Raw genomic sequence first — 20,915 nt, forward strand, 5'->3', positions numbered from 1 at the left:
GTAATTTAGGATATGGATGTAGCGTTGCATGACTTTATGTCACGTGACATAAAGTCGTCAGTAAAATTACTCAACTGTTGGTTTCACATGCGACACGGACAGCGGCCCCTTGAGTAAAAGACCTATGTTTGTTCAGGCTGGTGTCATACACTGTTCGTAGCTTTACCTACGAAAAGTAATGCAAAATGACACGTGTGGCTGGACATTTGTAGGAAAACAAACAAAAAAGGAGGAATAACTTTTTCATTAGATATCATACGAACCGTTGTATGAGAATACGTTGGTTTGTTTGACCCATCCACCACCCTTCCCACCTGACGTTAGCGCAATTTCTCACTCTTAATACTAGGTCCATTGCTCTGAGCGTATAATGACACGGATGGGTTTACATTGAAGTTAGTACGGACGCTAAATGGTGTCTTGTGCGTTGGTATCAACACGCTAAGGGCCACTGCCCAAGCGCCGCTATTTGACACCCTGGGAGTGAGACCATGCTGTTCCCAAGACCTCAGAGTGGAGATTATCCAGTGGCCAAATCCTTGACCCTCTTCAAGGTAGTTGATTAACTACCGTAAACTCAATCTCTTTGGCTAGAGTGGCCGTCTAGTTTGTGTCACAACATAAAGGGACATGTTGTTATAGCTGTCAGGAGGACTATTATGTTTTAATATTCAACCGTATAGAGAAGCATGCTTCCTGCTCTCAGCTGGCAGAAGGAGAGACAAAGTGGGTGGCCGCACGGTCATCAAGTTGTGGGATACATGGATGCCAAAAGGCCAATTTTCACAATGCATCTGCTACTTTATGCTTTCAGCAGAAACTAGAAAATCTGATAAAGAAAACTTTATGAGAAACACTTTCTTTTCTCAACCTTTTTGTGAGCTTCATCCTTCTGACACCTCCACCATTTCTGTGTGTGTGTGTGTGTGTGTGTGTGTGTGTGTGTGTGCGTGTGTGTGCGTTGGGGTAGAAGAAGTAAAGCATTTAATTCTTTGTGCACTCCATGCAACCTTCTTAGAAGCAAGCAGAATTAATTCATTGCTACTTTTATACATCGCTAATAAATTTGCTCTGCTATGTTTATTACATCTCACACTGAGGAGAGGTTATCACATTTCGTTTGGCAGGACTGTTTGTTAAAATGTTTTATTTCACTACAAACTCTCTAATTCTCCGGCTTTCCGAGCCACCCTGCCTGCTTTCGTTCCCCTTTTATTTTTTCTTTCTCCTCACTTCACTAAATGTATCCAGACTGGCTGTGATGGTGTGTGCTGGAAGTTTTCCATGCATCATAATTGTTTCGCTAATTTACTATGCTAATTGAGCAATTAATTCGGGAACAGGAGATTAGAAGGGGGCAAAAATACAGAAATAAATAAACAAGTAAAGCGTTGAGTGTTACCGCCGGGGCTACCGCTTTGTTCCGACATTAGGGATGCAAACTGACTCAAATACTCCAGCATGTTTGCTTCCTTTGCCCAAGGCTAGCTGGTTGATGTGCTTGGTGTGCAGGCGCAGAGTTAGCATCCCTAACTTCTCACCATGGGACTTGCAAACATTCAGCCGCTAACTGCATGCTACAACACATCAATTGAACTCCAGTGGCGTGGTCAAACTTAATAGTTATCACTCCCAGTGATTTAGCTGCTATTTTATTGCTGAGCACCTTAAACTGAACGCATAAAGGAGGAGGTCATTTAAGTGTCACTGTAATTTCAACAATCACGGTTGCGGAGAGATTTCATGAAGCAGGAAAGTAGAAAGGAGTTTTATTGTGTTAAAGAAAAACTCAGCACAATGTGAAGAACATGAGGGAGAGAAAAAAACTCTCAGTCTATGACAAATAAAATGAAAGCCTGTGTTTCACTGCTGTGAAACTGTATGACAATTCTCAATAATATCAGTTATAAGACCATAAATAATGGTTATAACAAAAGGTCAACGAGAGACTTAACTACTAATGGCAATAACCTCAATTACACAACATTCAGGGGCCTTCCTTGCATGCATCTTGTACAACTACACACCATCAAATCAAAGCACAATTTAAGTAGCATTAACATTAAACAGGACAACAAATAATCTAACTACACTGTAGTTGAAGTGAAATAGATTCTGTTTCTTCATGTCATCAAATGACCTTTCACTGAAGGGATCTTTTTTTGTGTAATTCAGATTGGAAACCACAAGATGGCAGCCACCCAATTCACATCTTAAATTCATACACTGAGCCAAAAAGACTCCACTCCAAATTTCATGGTTACAATTATTAGTGCTAAATAGTGCTATATGGTTTTTTTTAAGTAAAATAAAGTTATTATTTTACTGTATGGTATATTTTAACGAAAAATAATGCCTCAATGATTACACTAAATTTACCTCTGAAAAACAACTGTGTCAAAAGACACATTTTTATTCATTTTCAAGGAAAATAAGAAGTACAAAAGATTACCACAGATGGAGGATTTTAAACTTGAATTAAAAAGAGTTATTGAGGAGAAAATAGTCAGACAAAGTAAGCAAAGAGAGGCTGTTAATTCATGCGTCCACCATGGGGCAGAGTTGAGACATGGGAAAGACTTCAAGTCGAACCGCTTCATTTAATACACCGTTAAACATCACTGTTTAACAATCAAAAACGAATCACTTAATACATCAACTTCATGTACATAAACTGGTAATACATTGTTTAAAGCTATGTAAGTTGTAAGTTTCAAATACTCCACACATGAAAAGGAAACATATAAGACCCTAAAGGTTACATATTTCCTCATAGTCGCAGAAAACATACAAAACATACGCACATAAAATTGGGCACATTGTGCAGAGCATGGAAAATTACAAATCTTATCAGTGGAAACAAGTACAATAGAGTGCCAGCTGTGACTGGAAGTGATGTAGTGGCCTACTACCAGCCTATCAAACAGTACAGAACCTGCTCTCTCTAGGAACAGTTGTTTTTGTGGCGATGAGTGTACTTCCTCTGCAGTGACCTCAGCACAGTTAACAACCTGCCTGGTGACGCTTCTGTCTGTGTGTGTTTCAGTGGACTCCAGATGAGTGGGCTTAATGGATGTAAAGCTGGTGAAAAATGGTCCAGTGGAGTACGGCCCTTTCATGTGCCTGACTTTGAAGGCCTTTAGATGACGTAAGCAGGGTCCTCTTTATTATTGTGTGCATGGTCTGAGCAGATGGCCTGCCTGCTGCTATATAAAATGGTATACATCATGGCAAAGGGGCGGTATTACAGTGTTTGACAGTGTTTGACACCGTCTTTTAAACATTTAGCCAAACCTAACTCCAAAATAGCACAAGAATGTATGACTACCTAATTCCGCGTACTGAAACAGCCCATTAGTCACCATGTGTGACACCCTTTTTTGACAATATGATATCAATGCAATGGCCTTTAAATCAAATAATAAAGAGGGAGAGGAGGATAATGAAGAGAGACGGGCTTGCATGCAATTTCTTTTTTTAATTCCTTCTTTCCCTAATTCCTCCTTTCCTTGATTTCTTCCTTTCTTGATTCCTTAATTCCTCCCCTTCATTTATTCCAACCTTCATTTTCATCTTAAAGGTGCTAAATGCAAGATTGGAAGCATTTCTATTGTCTCCGCACGGCTCTCAACGTGGCGACGGTTGAGCCAGCGGTTCGCAGCTAACGGTGCTAACAGTGAAAACAACGGCAACAGTGCTGACAGAGCCAGCATTACATCGGGGGAAACCGGAGGGTGGGTGATAGCTTCCGTGATGACGCCGTCGGTCGGGGCGGCGTTTTCAGCAGTAACCGCCATATGAGTGTGGCACGCTCACATGCACTAATATGCACTAAAAGGCTATGTCAACAAAGCACAGAGAAACTCGGATTACAACACACACACAAAGGGAGAGCGACCTAATTCTCTGCTCAGGTAGACATTACTCCTCTATATCTTTACATATATATAGTATGATGCTATATAAATGCTCTAGATATCGTAGAGCATCTTTAATTCCTTCTTTCCTTCATTCCTTTCTTACTTAATTCTTTCTTTCTTAATTTTCTTCCTCAATTCCTTCCTAAATACCTTCATTCCTTCCTTAACTCCTTCATTCCTCAATTACTTACTTAATTAATTAATTCTTCCCTCCCTTTCTTCATTCCTCGAGATTCCTACCTTAATTTCTTCATTACTTTCTTTCTTCCTTAAATGCTTTATTCCTTCCGTCCTTGAATCCTTTATCCCTTCCTTCCTCAATTCCTGCATTCCCCTGAGTTAATTCAAGCCTTGAACATACATGAGTCAGAAACTCTGACCGTCTCAAAAGCCTCAGGATCACACATATTTAAAGCAACCAACTAACTTTCGCAAATCAGACTTGTCTCTAGTTGAGGTTACACTCAGATCGATTGTTGTTTTACACTCCGTGGTGACCTTCCTCATTTTTACAGACCAATGCAGACTGGCTGGGATCTTGTAAATGAGTCATCATCTTGAATTTCTTCTTCTTTTCTGCAATCTACAGTTCGTCATGCAGCCTGTTGGAAGCATGAGAAGTACATCTCCAGAGTCCCACGTTTCATTTGTGCAAATTGTGTTGCACAACCTACATGGGAAACTGGCTCTTTCAAACAGGCTGAACCTTGCAAACCAGTGGCCGGGAAGCCCAACAACAGTTTCTCCTGAATAGTTAACATAATGTCCTCGACTAAGATCATGATAACAAAACCTAAAGGTCAGTTGCTGAGAGGAATATGGGAAGATGTCCCTCAAATGTCACTGGAACAGAGTTATTGAGGGTTCCCTCAAAGAACATTGCCCTGGGGAGTGTAGCGTATGCTTTACATAACATGAAACAGATGTACAGTAAAGGAAATGACCCAAGAGAGGAAGAATAACAGAATGTGTTTTAGGTTTGTTTGAATGAAGACAATCCATTGAGTTTTGATGTTCTGTAAAATGTGAATATGACGTTAATGGAGTCTGATAGCCCTATTTTGTCTCACACATATTTATTGAACTGATTAACTCTTGTCTCAGTCCAACCATAGACTGTATATAAGTGGATGTAGTCATCATAATGTCACTCAGTGGTCTGTGGACTTTTGTTTTGGAGCTTCGAGTTCGGCATTTTGGCCTCCTCCATCTTGTTTTTTTGCAACCAAAAGTGACATGAGTGGAGCTAAGTACAACCAAACGCTGAATAAAACATTTTTAGGCAATCAAAATGTTACAATTAACGTCCATGAACTGAAAACACACTGTGAAAGGGTTAACGTTGTAAGACGAAAACATGAACAACTCCCAGACCGCATATCGCCATGGTAGTGGCCTGTCAATCACAAGGTAGCCACTCCCTAAAGCATCCCCTGCTTTATGGTCTAATAATCTCTAAATGGGACCATAATTTACTAAATGAACATCATGCTGTATTGAAGAAGACTTGAAACTAGCGATTGAGACCATAAACTCATGTTTACAATGTTTACTGAGGTAATATATCAAGTGAGAAGTAGGCTCATTTTCTCATAGACTTCTGGACAATCAGACTTCTTTTTGCAACCAGAGGAGTCGCCCCCTGCTGGCTGTTAGAAAGAATGCATCGGCTTCACTTTTCAAACCCGGAGGTTGCCCACTGAGTCCAACAGCTTGCTTCTTAAAAAAGCAGATCATGAATAATGACAATGAGTAACGTTGTCCTACAAAGAATTATATAATGGTGTAAAATGGCTGAATACAATTCTGGAAAACTTGACTGAAACTCCTTGGCTGAAAATATAAAACCAGACCTTTGGGAAGTATACAATTACTGGTTGGAACTGGATGTAAATCCATGCCCATTAAAAAAATATTGGCTTTCTACCAGTACCCTAGAGCGGGGACTACAGAAATTAATAACATATTATACTGGAAAAACTACGCAAATGCTCATTCTGTTGTGTTCAGTCAATGTGTAATCAGCATGCTTTCTTCCACAATACCCAGACAAACCCCAGACAAAAACAATATCTTAACATTGTTAATGTGCGCAGTTATCACCGACCTTATGTTCCATTCTCTGCCTTGTTATAGCTTTAATGGGTCTGACTCATTGTAAATGATCATTATTAGCGCTGTTGTCCTTTTTGTGATGTAATTACGCAGGCGACGGAGACAAAAGGCTAATGAGCAGCGACAAAACTAAACCCTGATACGAGCGAGGAAGCGTGTGAAGGAGAATGGTGTGTGCGACGATCTGAACAGTAGGGCAGATGCACTTGGGGATTGATGTACCACGGTGTCTCATGTCCAAATCTATATGGCCCTTTTAATCCAATGAAAAATGAGAAGTGTGCTGTAACTTTGTTAGAAGTGGGTAATGCAGCCAGGGGAAATGGAACAGGGGCCAGATTTGCAGGCCTCCTCCACATTCAGTGTAAGAGCTAACCTGATTTTCACTGCTCTAGCTCTGAGACCAATATCTGCCTGCATCACCCAAAGCCCATCAGGAGTGATTAAATAAACATGATGGACAGTTTTCTGAGAACCCCCTAACTGTGACGTCTGTTTAGGACGTGCTTGTGTGTCGTATTAACATCACATTTGGCGTTTTACACTCCAAAGGTGTGACCCTCACTCACACCTTTACATAGTCTTAAAATATGAAATACAGATTCTGTTCCTGAGCTAAATCGTTTCAGATGAAGATTGATAGACTGCATATTTGATACTATATGAATATAAAGGAGGCTGGAAACGATGCACGAAAAGGTGTCTGAATGCCACGATAATGCAGAAGGCATTTAGCCTACAACACGAACGCCTTTCCTGCTTTTCACGTGTCATTTGTATGCCATGTAGTCTGTATTGAGTCCAATGTAAATGTATATGCGTGTATATTGTTTTGTAAGTTACAATAGTGATGTTTGTCACGTGTTTTTGGTACTTATGTTACGTTGTTTCCATACATATTATCTTAGTTTACATTCTTATTTTAAGCCTAACCATGATGTTTTTCCCAAACCTAACTAAGTGCTTTTGTTGCCTAAACTTAACTGCGGACGCTACCGTAGTTTTGTTGTGTGGCGCACAAATTACATGCGAAAAGGCCAACATGCGTCCTCGTGACACGCGGAATGTCCCTTTAATGTTGTTGCTATTTATATGCTTTCCTGTGAGTTGGAAAGTAAGATGAGCAGTTTCCTTCAGATATAATGAAGACCCACATGGTATCCATCTGTGGTTTGGCTTACCCCAAGTAACTGACAACTCAACATCATCTATCAGTATTACTGCCATCAGTAAGTAATGCTTTTCAAATAACCGGGATGACAGAAGAAGTTAAGTCTGCAAAAGTTTGGAAGAAATGCAGATTCAACAGTTTCCTCAGGATTACTTGCGCATTTCACCCGTCAAAGATGGATTACTTGTTGCTGGTGTGTGTATTCGTACGCTGTGCAGACATGAGTCAAAGTATATCAGTAACAAAGTCAGTATTATTTCAGTTAGATTTCATCTTTTGCAATAAAAATCTGGATGTACTGTGTTTCAGGGTGCAGTTTTGTAATGTTTCTCTTAGCTCTGCCACATCCCCTTCCACAGATCCATCTTTATTAAAGAAAACAGCACCTTCTTATAATAGAGAGTAGTATTTCCCCTATGTGTGGCTATCAGCAGCGTATTGCTGTGATAATTGTGGCTATTGAGACAATTAACTATTCTAAATGACTGTTTGGGAAAGAAACTAAAACAATATTTTCAATCTCAAAGCAGCATGTCCTTAATAAATAGTCACTGCAAGACATACAATAATGTGATTGGGTGTGAAACAGACACAGGATGAGAGACATGCGTATATATACACCATTCATGAGCAGGACTGCTTTATAGATATATTGGATGTACAGGTTTTTTATGTGTTAATGTGAGGATCATATGACTTTCCAGGTATTACATTTACTGGATTAACTAAAAAACAAACATTCCTTTCAGGTTATGGTATTTAAAACATTCGCAGTTGAATTTCCAGGAAATGTATGTATGACACCTCACTCTCAATCACAATATACGTATATTGACGTTGTGATATGAAGTTTTCTATACTGTAATAAGAGATTTTATCCATATTGCCCATCCAAAGTATCTGTTGAGAGGTATAAAGTTTTACTTTTATCACACATGTTGCTTGTATAGTGCAAAAGTGTCGAGATGAATGTTTCAGATTCCGACCATTACAGCAAATTTGAATTCACTACAAGGATTAAGCCATATATAGAGGTGTTTTCAGTTTGGACGTTGTTTAACTCAATGAATATGTAATCCATTAATATCTGATAAACACATTACTTTAATCAGCTGAAGCAACTGGCATACATAGCACGAGTTCCGAAAGGTGGAATTAAAGCTGCAACCAACATTTAATTTTCATTTATCAATGAATCTATCGTTATTTTTTTTATTAATCGTTTGTTCTATGAAATATCAGGAAAAATGTGCAACACAATTATATTTAAACCCCAAAGTTATGTCTTGTCCTATAAGGTCATCTCATCCCTGCTCGTCATATTTTGCCACTTGGGCAGAAGCCTTTTGCGTAGTATTTTGACTCAGAAGGTTCGCAAGTGTGAAACTCTCGCAGTTAATGTTGGAACATGTGGTTAACGTTGTGAAATGTGGCGGTTAGGTTTAGGCAACAAAACCTTTTTGTTAGTGTTAGTGGCTTAAAATAAGTATGTTTGTAATGTAAAGTATGGACGTAATGTTTGGTGACTCAGTGGCATAGCGTCACATCATCAGTAAAATAACTAAACTTTTGGTTTCACAGGGGGCACAAGTAAACGTCTTGTGTTTGTTTGCTCCGCGCCTTGTGTGTCGGTATCAAGACACCAAGGGCCACTGCCCAAGCGTCGGTATTTGGCGCCCTAGGAGTGGGACCAGGCTGCTTATCCAACCAACTGTCCAAAACCCAAATACATTCAGTTTACTATCACGTAAAAAAGCAGCAAATCCTCACAATTGGGAAGTTGGAACTAGGTCATGTCTGGTATTTTAACTTGAAAAAATACTTAAACAGATAACAGTGTGTAACATTTAGGGGGATCTATTAGCAGAAATGGAATTTGTTAATAATGTTAATGTTAATGTTAATAAGTATGTTTTCTTTAGTGTATATTCACCTGAAAATATGAATCGTTGTGTTTTCGTTACCTTAGAATGAGCCGTACATATCTGCATCCCAGAACGGGAAAAAAAACAACACTGGCTCTAAAGAGGGCCATTTGTGTTTTCATGTTTTTGCGTTGGCCTCCGTAGTTCTCCTACACGCTTGGCACACGGGAGTCAGTTGGTTGCAATCTGCAACCTCACCGCTAGATGCCGCCAGATCCTACACACTGCACCTTTAAATATTTTAATCGATTATCACCATCATCTTCTAATTAACTTCCTGTTTATTAATGCATTAATTGAGTAATTATTTCAGATCTAGATGAAATGTCTGCATCATATTTACAAAACAAAAGCCTTATTGTCACCAGAACTGTTGAATCCATATAAAAGGCTATTTTTAGCTGCCTGTGCACATGTGTGTTTATGTGATATGGGGACAGTATAGGGTTGCATACAGGGTGTTGATGTGGACAGTTTCCGACAGCAGCCTTTGTGACCACTTATCCAGTTACTCCCGTCTCAGTCTCTCTCCACTCCTCAGCGATTAATTAGTAAAGTGAGTGGAATTAGTCTATCAGCAGGCCTAGGGAGAGGATGAAAATATTTACAAAGCTCCCAGGAAGGGATTTCATTAGGAGTTGCCTTGTGGTGAGTCGCCTCCTCTCTCTTCGGGCAGCCGCAGAGTGGGAGTACTCTGAAACTTGACCCTTAATGTCAAGTCATGTGGCAGCCGAGCTAAATGCCACAATGACGGCGACAATGCAGACGGAAAATAAGATGCTCATTCGCTTATAGATTTAATCCTGACAAATATAAAAAGGAGTCAAACAAAGCAGTAATGGGAATTAAACTGCCTCAGAACACGAGAGGCTAAACTTATGGCATAAAATATCCAAGGAACCAAAGCGTAACCCCACTGAGACAACATGATTTAAGCTATGGTAGGCACATTAACCACTCTATCCTCTCAAGGGTAAAAACATCAACCCACACAGTCTAGGGAAGTCGGTAAGCATCAGTCTTTTGGCTAATGTTTCTCACTTTGCTGTATGTTGATTGGCATGAGATACCCCGCTGCTGTGTTATTTCCTCTAGCTCTACTCCTCCTCCCATCCACTCCAGCTCTCTCAGCAGGGGTTAGCTGACCTCAGAAACACACAGTACGAGCACCCATGGGGCAGCTGAATGCCTCTGTGATTATCAGGGGAAAATAACAAAGTACATGCATCTTATGACCAATTTAGGAGCCTTGGACTCCAATCCATAATAATGGTATAAAAATATGAAAGCAAATATGTTTCTTTTTGAACTTGCATCTACAGTTATTAGCTACCTCCAAGTCAAATAATTTACACAGATAACAGCTTGATGAGATGATGTTTACTAAAGCCGGCCAACAAACCATTCAAGGTTAATGACAAACTGAAAGTGAAACACTGAAATGCGAAGATCTACAAGGACATCATCATTTTGGTTGTGTTTGTGTTGTAAACAATGACAAATATTTGGTATAATAATAGTTCTGTGATGTCTGTTGCCATGATGTATTTGTCATTGTTGCCAGTGAAAACATGCCGGGTCACTTTGGCTCCAGTTAGGGAATTCCTTGGCTTAGTTTCAAAGTTGTTCATTGAAAGAGGGGGGCAAAATACAATATGCTCTAAGTGGCTTTACTTGTGTGAAGTGTCATTTGGAGTCCATTATTTTATTCTACTGTCATGTGGTTGGATGTCAATTAGCACTGGCTGATGAGTGTGCATGGGTCATTATTACATTTAACAACCCAATCTCATGGGATGACATATGAATGACACGACACGACAAGCTTATTCCGCGTGTCATGAGGACACATTTTAGCCTTTTCGCTTGTCATTTGTACGTCAAGTATGGTAACGTCTGCACTTCGATTTAGGCAACAAAACCACACACTTAGGTTTAGGAAAAACGTCATATATGGGCTTAAAATAAGTACGTAAACTAAGTAAAATATGTATGGAAACAACGTAACATACTGTAAGTATAGAAATCATGTTACAAACGTCACTAAAAACACATCACAAACATAATGTAACTTACAAAACAAAATACCGATCTCCTCCTCCTGTGTTTGTTGGACCCATCCACCTAAAGTGGTCTCTCTCACTTTTTATTCTACGTCACTAGCTCTGAGCGTAGCATATTTACACGGATGCATTTACATTGCGGTCAGTACAGACTACATAACGTACAAATGGTACGCCAAAAGCAAGAACGGCGTTATTATTACACACTTTTGCCTTGCGCATTATTGTGTCATTCATACGCCTTTTCATGTGACCAGGCTGCATTTAAAGAAAGTAGTTCCTATTCTGTGTCCCTGCATTAATTATCCCGCTTTATCTTGGTACATCAAAAAACATTTTTGAGAATTTGTATTTAATATCAAAATTGTTGTCTTTTCCTGTGAAAATGTAAAAAATATTTTTGATGACTAATCCTACATTCGGGGATGTATACATAGATTTTATCCAATAAAATACAATTTAGGGCAACCAGCTAACCCCTTCCATTATATAAAACACACTTATTATCTAGCCGAGCAATATCATGGATTGTTGAAGTGCACATCCAGCCACGTCATGAGGCAAAAGTGTTTATAGCTGCTCTGAATTGTCACATTATAGGAGGAGGAGGAGTGAAAAACGCTCATAGAGAGGGTGAGACGTGAGGAATTTTACAAATGGCAATAACGGTGCACATTTTCTTACAGTCTCTCCTTTGTGAGAGATGTGTGGGTGGAGGCAAATAGAGGGTTAAGTATGAATCTCTGGTTCTCCAGAGACTCATGTTCTCTGTGTCACGCCAACATTCGAGCAATCAAATAAAATCCCTAAACGATATGCTTGTATCCCTCCTGAAATGATCCCATGCCCACATATTCTACTTCACTTGGAAAGACGTCACATTACAGAGCTGGCGATGCTCTAACTGTCATTTCTCTGTGTCTCCAAGTATCCAGATACAAACAACAGGACAGAAAACAAAATTAGAAACCAGTACGAGCTCCTCCTTCCCAGGGATTATGTGCTGATTACAAGACCTCGGTGCCATCTACTAACTGGCACTCCTTTAAAAACAGGGCCAAGACAAACTCCCTAAGCAAGGCCACCTCAGCAGAAAAGGCTGGGAATGGGCAGAAAACAGAAAATTCCTGGTATTCAGTATAAAAAGCAGGCAGACACACCAGGGAATCACACCCAATGCGTCTCCATCAAAGATTGACTTTGATGACTTTGACTTTAACGCAAGTACTGTATTTTCTAAAGTTCAGATCTGTGCACAAAACAGGACCGGAGGGATGGACAGTAGACGAGTCAAGATGGATGGAACGTTGTTGACCTGTTGCTTGCTTTAGGTCAAGTGAACTCAGTGTCCCAGAATATGCAGCAAACATGCAGGAACCTGATGACGAACAGGGAGACGACTGAAATATGCAAGTTGAGGCCATTTAGAGTCCGATTTTCAGATCATAAATTGTTGTTTGCACTAATGTCTGCAGTAGAGCTTGACTAAGAATCATGTTACCGCAATAGTATGTCCTTGTAAAAGGTTATTGCATCCATTTACTGAGCCATGGCCCTAATAACACACAGGGGATAAAGGTCTAAAGAGGAATTACAGGAAAATATAGCAGTTCTACAGAGTTTATTACTGTGCAGAGTACTGCAGTAAAGCAAAGAAGAACACAGTTGAGTCATAATCTTTAGGTTTCCTTTTAAGGCAATAATCATATGGCCCCTTGTTTGTGCATTTGAGATATTTCAAAGCTTCCCATCCTCTCTTCTCCCAGGTTTCCATCACAGTCCATCACTCGATGTTAATAACAGACATTTAAGATACTTCTCATTGTCTCATGAGGCTGCTTCTTCCCTCTTTTTGTCTGTAAAACTTGACCACGATGAGTCCTCAATAAACCGACTTTGCAGTTAGCAGCAGTGTGACAGTAAGTCAGTCGAACATGCCACAATGCCACGACTGATTGTTAAATGTCTCAATTCATTTGAGTTAAACATCATACAATTACTGGTGATAGGTTGCAATAATTACCATGAAACAATTGCGTACAAACATTTCTGAAAATGAAGATTTGCAACAAAGTTCAAACCCATTGCACAAGTTTTAGAAAAAAAGATAGGTGCCTGTAGAGGTTGCCAATTTTGTCAGCAATGATACTTTGTTATGACAATAATCCTAATTATGAGAACAATCCCAAATGATCTACTTGGGTGTATACTAAGCAGATGGGTAGGTTACTGAGGAGGAAGTGGGTATACTCTCCTATATATTCCAATGGCTTTTTGGCTGATAAATTGGTATACCAACACATTCTCATCCCAACTCGTCACATACTGCCGCTCTGTCACGCCCCTTGATGTCACTTTATTTTAGGCAATGAAACCACTTAGTTAGGTTCAGGAAAGAACTACATGGTTGGGCTTAAAACTACTATGTTTGTAAAGTTAAAATGAACGTTGTGAACACGGGACACAAATGAACAGATAATTGTAATGTGAAAGTGAAACAGTAACAGCGGTCTCCTGGATAAAAGCCCTGTGTTTGTTGGACCCATCCACCTCCCTTCCTGCACACCAGTTTCGTGTCTTTTCACTCTTAAAACTAATTCACCACACTCCCTGCACCGTTTCTCAGAGCGTTTACTGTTGTCGCGGATGGGTTTACATTATAGTTAATGGAACGCCCGGTGCATTTCATACCACCGCTCAAGGGCGCCTTGTGCAGCGGGACCGAACACCAGCCGTGAAAAAGCCTCGGTACCCATGTATACCTGCGTATACCATCCTCTACACCACTGGTTTCAGCTCCATAATCTGCTCTATTCAAAGTAAATCAACTCTATCATGATTTGTTTTAAATGCATTATAAACTGCTCCAATTAAAAATCATGCTATCACAAAAGAAAGCCAGTTTATTTGTGGTACGACAGGACCTTTAAAGACAGAACCGTTTTCTCCAAACACATCTGTCAAAGACTATAATCTGTTTGTTACTACAGAGTTGAGGACATGACAAAACATCGCCAGCGTGGCGCAAGTCACCCTCTTCCCAGAGGACGGGGGTGTTTATACGGTCTGGAGGGCCCCAGGGTTATTGACTTACCGGAGCCCAAACTCTCCAGCAGCCCCAGAGAGTAACAACTTAACCGAAGGGGGTGTAAAAGGGAAGTGGGTGCAAGCTGAGATACTGTTCTCTTGGATATATTCACACGAAGATGCATCTTGAAAATGTACTCAACAGATGTGATTCATAATATCAGTATTCAATATTTATTCATCATTTAATTGTGGTTGACCTGATTTCAAAAATTCCTTGGTAATGTTTCACTGCCTGGTAATAACTCTTTTTTTAAAGAGAGTCATGGGTGAGAAAGAAAACTCAATGCAGTTCACATGCTATTTACGTAAGGAAAGCCTGGCAGGGGATAAGAACAGGTTCCAGACCCTTAGTAAGCCAGTATGTGTGTGTGAAACATTTCTGTCTTACGCACATCGCAGACACGCATACACACACGCTGAGTTTTGCTACAGGAACAATACAGTCACAGCTAGAGAGCATACAACCCCCCACACACAAAGAATCTATATTTACTTTAAAGTTAAGTGACAATAACAGTGTAAGAGCAATAATAATGCATTTGACTTAACAGACCCAAACTGACAGCACACTGCTACCAAAGAAGAAACTATTACAGTGAAAGAACACAGAGACAAATTAATTTGTTTACGCTGTTGTAATGTGTGTCCGAGATGTCTGATTGTAATGACAGATCTCTTTAATAAACCTTCACAGTGACATACGTCCTTGCTTGAAGGCAACATTACCTCTTCCTCCGTTATCTTATAGTCTATAATGCTCCTTTGGCTGGACAGATAGTACCGTAAGAAAGCAAAATATGTCTATATGACTCAATATATCATCGAATTCAAACGTCATCCCACTGATAAACCCCACAGGACTAGAAGGAAGTACAAATTCCCTTTTTTAATCATCCATAGATCTAATAAAGAGCTTAAAATATTCATGGGAGAGGTTACACTAAAGGAGAAGTAGCAAGCCTCCCTCAGCATCCCCCTCAGTATGTTCCCATCCCTCCCTGTGTGTAGATGTAAAAAGGCAACCTTGGGAAGCCCAGACCTAAACAATGTCACTCTTAGAGGCCCGTTACATGCCTTCCCACCACTTTCCTCCCCAATCTCTTGGACGCTTCCTGTTTGTGCAAAAGATTTGTTGTCTTTGCCATATCTGTTCTTTTAGCTCTGATCAAGAGGAGTGTGGCGGCTACATAATTTTACATCTCCACGGTCAACCTCTGGGTCGGTGATTTTCCGTGACGTTAAACAGGAATTGAAGCTCAGGGGCAAAGGTCAATCCAGAACCAGTGTGCTTACAGGTTGTACTACACATATTCCTGACTCCTTACAGCACCAACAAACAAAAACAAAAACAGCTTATGTGACGAAACACACTTTCTGTTCTGTTCTTTGTCCACGTCGTTCTCGTCCTCCCACACAATTTGTGAGTCAGGGTCACACGGGCAACAACGCTAACAAGGCAGGTCAATTCAGTGTGAGAGATGCAGTAAATATTTTCTGAGCCTTGACGGCACCAGAGGGATGGTGCTAGCGCTGTCCTTGACACCTACGCAGCACACTGAGAAAATAAAAGGCTTGTTAAAGTCACATTGGACGGGCCCCTTGTGGGCCATCAGAGGGTGATGTATGTAGCGCGGGATGTTTAGGACTGTCAGAAGTCCAGAAATTAGTCCTGTACAGATGGATGTTTGTTATGTCTATATGAAGCGTGAGAGTCCATTAGATAAAACACATGTTATATGCTGTTCTGCTGGCTTACTAGAGTCCCACCTTCCTGTCACATTATCTATACCACAAGTAAAAACATAACATGTTTTATAGCATTTAAAATCCCACACCATATGTAAATCAGTTATAGTATTTGTCAACTGAACCATGTTATATTTAATGTAACACTATAATCACTACAATATTTTAAACATAACTATTTATGCTAATTAGGTAGATAATTAAGTTGATAAATGCCTTTATTAACATATCTCTACGTCAGCATGTTATCACATAACAAGGGTTATTGATATATACAGCATATTATGCTTTAAAAAGTACAGCTAGAGATCATCTTGCGATGGGATCACACCAGCAGCGATGCCAAATCGGGCCAGGGGCATAAAGTGGGGTCTCCAGTAGCCCCTTACCCATTTCCTACCCCCCTACTACCGGCGCCCCTGCTCAGACCATACCCATCTTTGATGTCAGCCTTGGCGGAGGTCTGCGCTCTCCGAGTGCACGAGTTACCTCAGTAAACATTGTAAACATGAGTTTATGGTTTCAATTGCTAGTTTCAAGTCTTCTTCAATACAGCATGATGTTCATTTAGTAAAGTAGGGTATGCTTTAGGGCGTGGCTACCTTGTGATTGATAGCTCGCTACCACAGCGTTGTCCGGTCCGAGAGTCCGTGTTTTTGTCTTACAACTTTAACCCTTTCACAATATGTTTTCTGTCCATGAAAGTTCATTGTCACATTTTGGTCGCCTAAAAATGTCTTCTTCAGCGTTCGGTTGTACTTAGCTCCACCCTCTCGTGTCACTTCTGGTTGCAAAAGAACCAAAATGGCGATGGACAAAATGCCAAACTCGAGGCTTCAAAACGGCAGTCCACAAACCGATGGGTGGCATCACGGCGACTAAGTCCACCTCTTATATACGGTCTATGCACACACACACACAAAGACTCACAAAGTGAAAACAATACCAGCGTCCCTCGCGGCTGGTTAAAATCAGTTTTCACATATACACAATAACATCTAGACTCTGACCTCATCACTCCTCGCAAGCATTCACCAAGTTCAACACAGCAGGAACTGGGGAGCAAATGACAATAAACTTTCCTCTTCAGAGAACTTTGACTCAGTCAACATGTGGATGCTGTGGTGGAGGTGGAGCGTGTGAAATGCAACATATACAGTATATAAACAGCAATAGCAGCAACAGCAGGCACTTTTTGCAGCAGTTTGAAAGGAGAGTTTTGTATATGCCATGTTTAGCCCTCAATGAAACTAACATTATAAGGTAATAAACATCCAAGTATCAAGCTTGCAGTGAGACCTTCAGTGAGAAGCCATCCCGAAACAACAGCAAAACCTGGGAATGAATGAATGATGCGATAATAGGTCAACACAAGAGTTGCCCTATTCATATTTCACCACTATGCAAAATCAACATCGTAAAACTAGCCTATCATAATTCACATGCAAAAGTCTAAACCAAGCTCGGCATAAACAACACAAGCCTGGTGTTATTCCTTAACCTTAGTAACAATAACTTCATTTAAACAGCAAGCAGCTCGTCAGCCAAACACATAAACACCAACTGAACAGAGCCAAAAGGTCTACTTACTTAACGGGCCTGAAGCAGAAAGAGGGAGCACCAAAACACAGTTATTTTCCTTGTAAAGACGTCCTGAAGCAACGGTGACGGGAATGATGCCAGTGCGATTGCTCGTGAAATGCTATATTAGCATTAACACTTAGTGTTCGGGGCAGAGTTAGCATCATTGTTTCAAATTAGTGCCAAAGCAAGACAGTTTAAAGAGGCTGCTTTATTGTAAAAGGCTGCATTCAGTTATGTTGCAGCACATTGTGTGTCACCTGACTGACGCAGTAATGCTAGTTGAAGGCTAAGTGCAACCCAGTGGGCTACCTCCGGGTCTGAGAAGTGAAGCCAATGTTTGAAGTGCCTTAAACTTGCACTCTTTCTAATAGCCAGCAGGGGGCGACTCCTCTGGTTGCAAAAATAAGTCAGATTGTATAGAAGTCTGTGAGAAAATGAGCCTACTTCTCACTTGATTTATTACCTCAGTAAACATTGTAAACATGAGTTTATGGTCTCAATTCCTAGTTCAAGTCTTCTTCAATACAACATGATGTTCATTTAGTAAATTATGGTCCCATTTAGAGTCAAATAGACCATAAAGCAGGGGATGCTTTAGGGCGTGGCTACCTTGTGATTGACAGGTCGTTACCATGGTGTTGTCCGGTCTGGGATTTGTCCGTGTTTTCGTCTTAACAAACTTTAACCCTTTCAGTGTGTTATCAGTTCATCAAAGTCACTTATAACAATTCAGTCACCTAAAAATGTCTTCTTCAGCATTTGGTTGTACTTAGCTCCACCCTCTCGTGTCACTTCTGGTTGCAAAAAAGCCAAGATGGCGACGGCCAAAATTCCAAACTCGAGGCTTCAAAACGTCAGTCCACAAACCAATGGGTGACGTCAAGATGACTTAATCCACTTATATACTGTCTATGGGCCAGAGTTTGCATCATTGTGTCACATTAGTGCCGAAGCAAGAATGGAGGGCGGATTTTAGAAATTTTAAAAATGCCACTTTATTGTAAAAGGTTGCGTTCAGTTATGTTGCAGCAAATTGTGCATCACCTGACTGACACAGTTATGCTAGTTGTAAGCCGAACCATCTAGCCCCAGTGTGTGCCTCTGGTGTATTATTACATTTGAGTCAAAAAACCTTGGCAATACCTTAAATGGTAACATTGAACCGGCCCTCTTCACTGCATACATTCTGATCTGTCAAACACAGGTGTATCTAATAACATTATTAATTGTTGCATTTCATTGCAGTGATTGCTGAAACATACGGACATCCTCAATGTTATTAATTCCACCTGTGCTTTCAAGTCCAAACGTCTGCTGTTGAGAAACAAGTTTATGAAAACAATTCATTTGGGAACGATTGGGAACGTGAGATTTAAAACATGTACAAGTACAAGATGAACAGACTTTTTTTGAGGCTCATTAAGACAACATGTCAGCCTGACTTGCTCTGCTGGAAGAGGTTTGTGAGTTGCGCAAGAAGTTTGGTATAACTTGCATTTTTCAACAGAAACTAATGATTAACGTGTGAGGAAAGAAACATGCTGCTCATGTTCTTGATAATTTTATTTTAATTAAATTGGCCCCCTGTTGCTTGTTAAAATGCAATCAATTCACACATGGATTTTTGATGGAAACCACGCAGCAACCTGTCAAATATTTTTTTATAAGAGATGACTCAGCTTCATGTCAGTCAATACAGGTCAGCAGTTTACGGTTGAAGCTGAGCTCACAGAGTATTGTCTTTCTTCAGCAGGTGGCTGCGGGATGGTTTGGCATTTTAGTGCCTGTGTTGCTCTGGTGTAAAAAAGTCCGTCGTAACCCGCAGTGCTCTGTGCTCCCAGTAATTACCTCGGCCATCAATTCATTCTACTACAGCTTAAGTGCTAACGCAGCTTATCTCGTTAGAGTGATTTGATTAGCAAGAGCATCGCTTGCTATCACACCTCCAGGGAACGAGCATTTGAGATGAAGCCTTGTCCGCTTTCTCCTCGCTCACCCAGAAACGATGCGTTACCCAACAGATGATAAATGACCGTATTCCTAGGATTTTCCTGTAGTTGCATCAGATTCCAAAGTGTTGCACAACCCAACTTTATAAAGAATCTTGGAACGATCATTCGTGTGTTCTTTTAGAGTGAATTATGGAGTTTTACTTTGTAAACTACGTGAAATAAACACCACCCATCCATTCTGAAAAGGTAGAGTCCCATAGGAAGTTTCATTTCCCCACCTAATCTTCTCCCTCCCCCCAGATCTCCATCCATTTTTAAATCATCCACATCTGTTTCTGCTTGTACTCGAGGAGTGTAAATCAACATTGTGGTGCGGGGTGTTGCAACAACATCCTGTCCCTACTGAGAATTATTTGTTTGGCGGAAAATGCGGTGGAGATTCGGAGCTTGATACATAACTCTCTCCTCACTTCCTGAGAGGTCTCGTGGCTCAGATATATAGATTGTTGATAATTCCGTACAGGCGATTTGATACCGTACGGGTGCTCATTGCTGGGACAGGATACGCAATAAGATGGCATTCGCCTAATGGATGATTCTTATCATCCTCAGTAATTGAAGACATAATGTAGCCTGATCATAATCCTCCTGGAGGTGTAAATGTCTCTGTTGCTGTGTTTCAGACAAAGAGCGATACTGTCCTCCTCTCTGCAACCTGCCCTTCCTGAAAAATGACAGGTATAAAGATTGAAGAGGTGCATATTGTGTATTTTCAAAAAGGTTTTGTATATGTTTGACCCCGTGTGACCTCCAAGATGCTGTGAGCCATAGAAAGCTCTGCAAATGTGATCATTCTCAAATGACTGTCACACCTGAGCAAGCAAAAGCGACCAAACAGGACCTCTACTTAGCCCAAAGTGTTTGTTTTTCCTCTCTTTCCTTGTTTGTATTGAACCCAGGCGCTTTTTCACCGTCAGCACCTCAGACACTGAAACTGAGAGGATTTAGAGGATGACAGCCACGCCGCCTCATCCATCACTATCCATCTCCGTGACAGTTGCGATAGCAGCTTCGGACTGAGGCGGAGAGGTGAGGATGTGACCTACTTCTCAGCACCTGTCAAGACCTTGAGAAAGAGAAGAATAGCGAGAGACAAATATCTTCAGTGCAAGGGAGTGTGTGATGGATGTTTGCAGTGGCTAAAAATAGAAACCCCTTCTTATTACAGCTGGATTACACAAGTACAAATTCCTCCCTTTCGACCAAATCAAATTCTTTTATCTCACGTGGATTTATTCTTTGTGGTACCATTTTACCGGTGACATTCCTCAGAAAGTCTGTCGCACTTA

Source organism: Sebastes umbrosus, chromosome 21 (assembly GCF_015220745.1).
Source record: "Sebastes umbrosus isolate fSebUmb1 chromosome 21, fSebUmb1.pri, whole genome shotgun sequence".
Lineage (NCBI taxonomy): Eukaryota > Metazoa > Chordata > Actinopteri > Perciformes > Sebastidae > Sebastes > Sebastes umbrosus.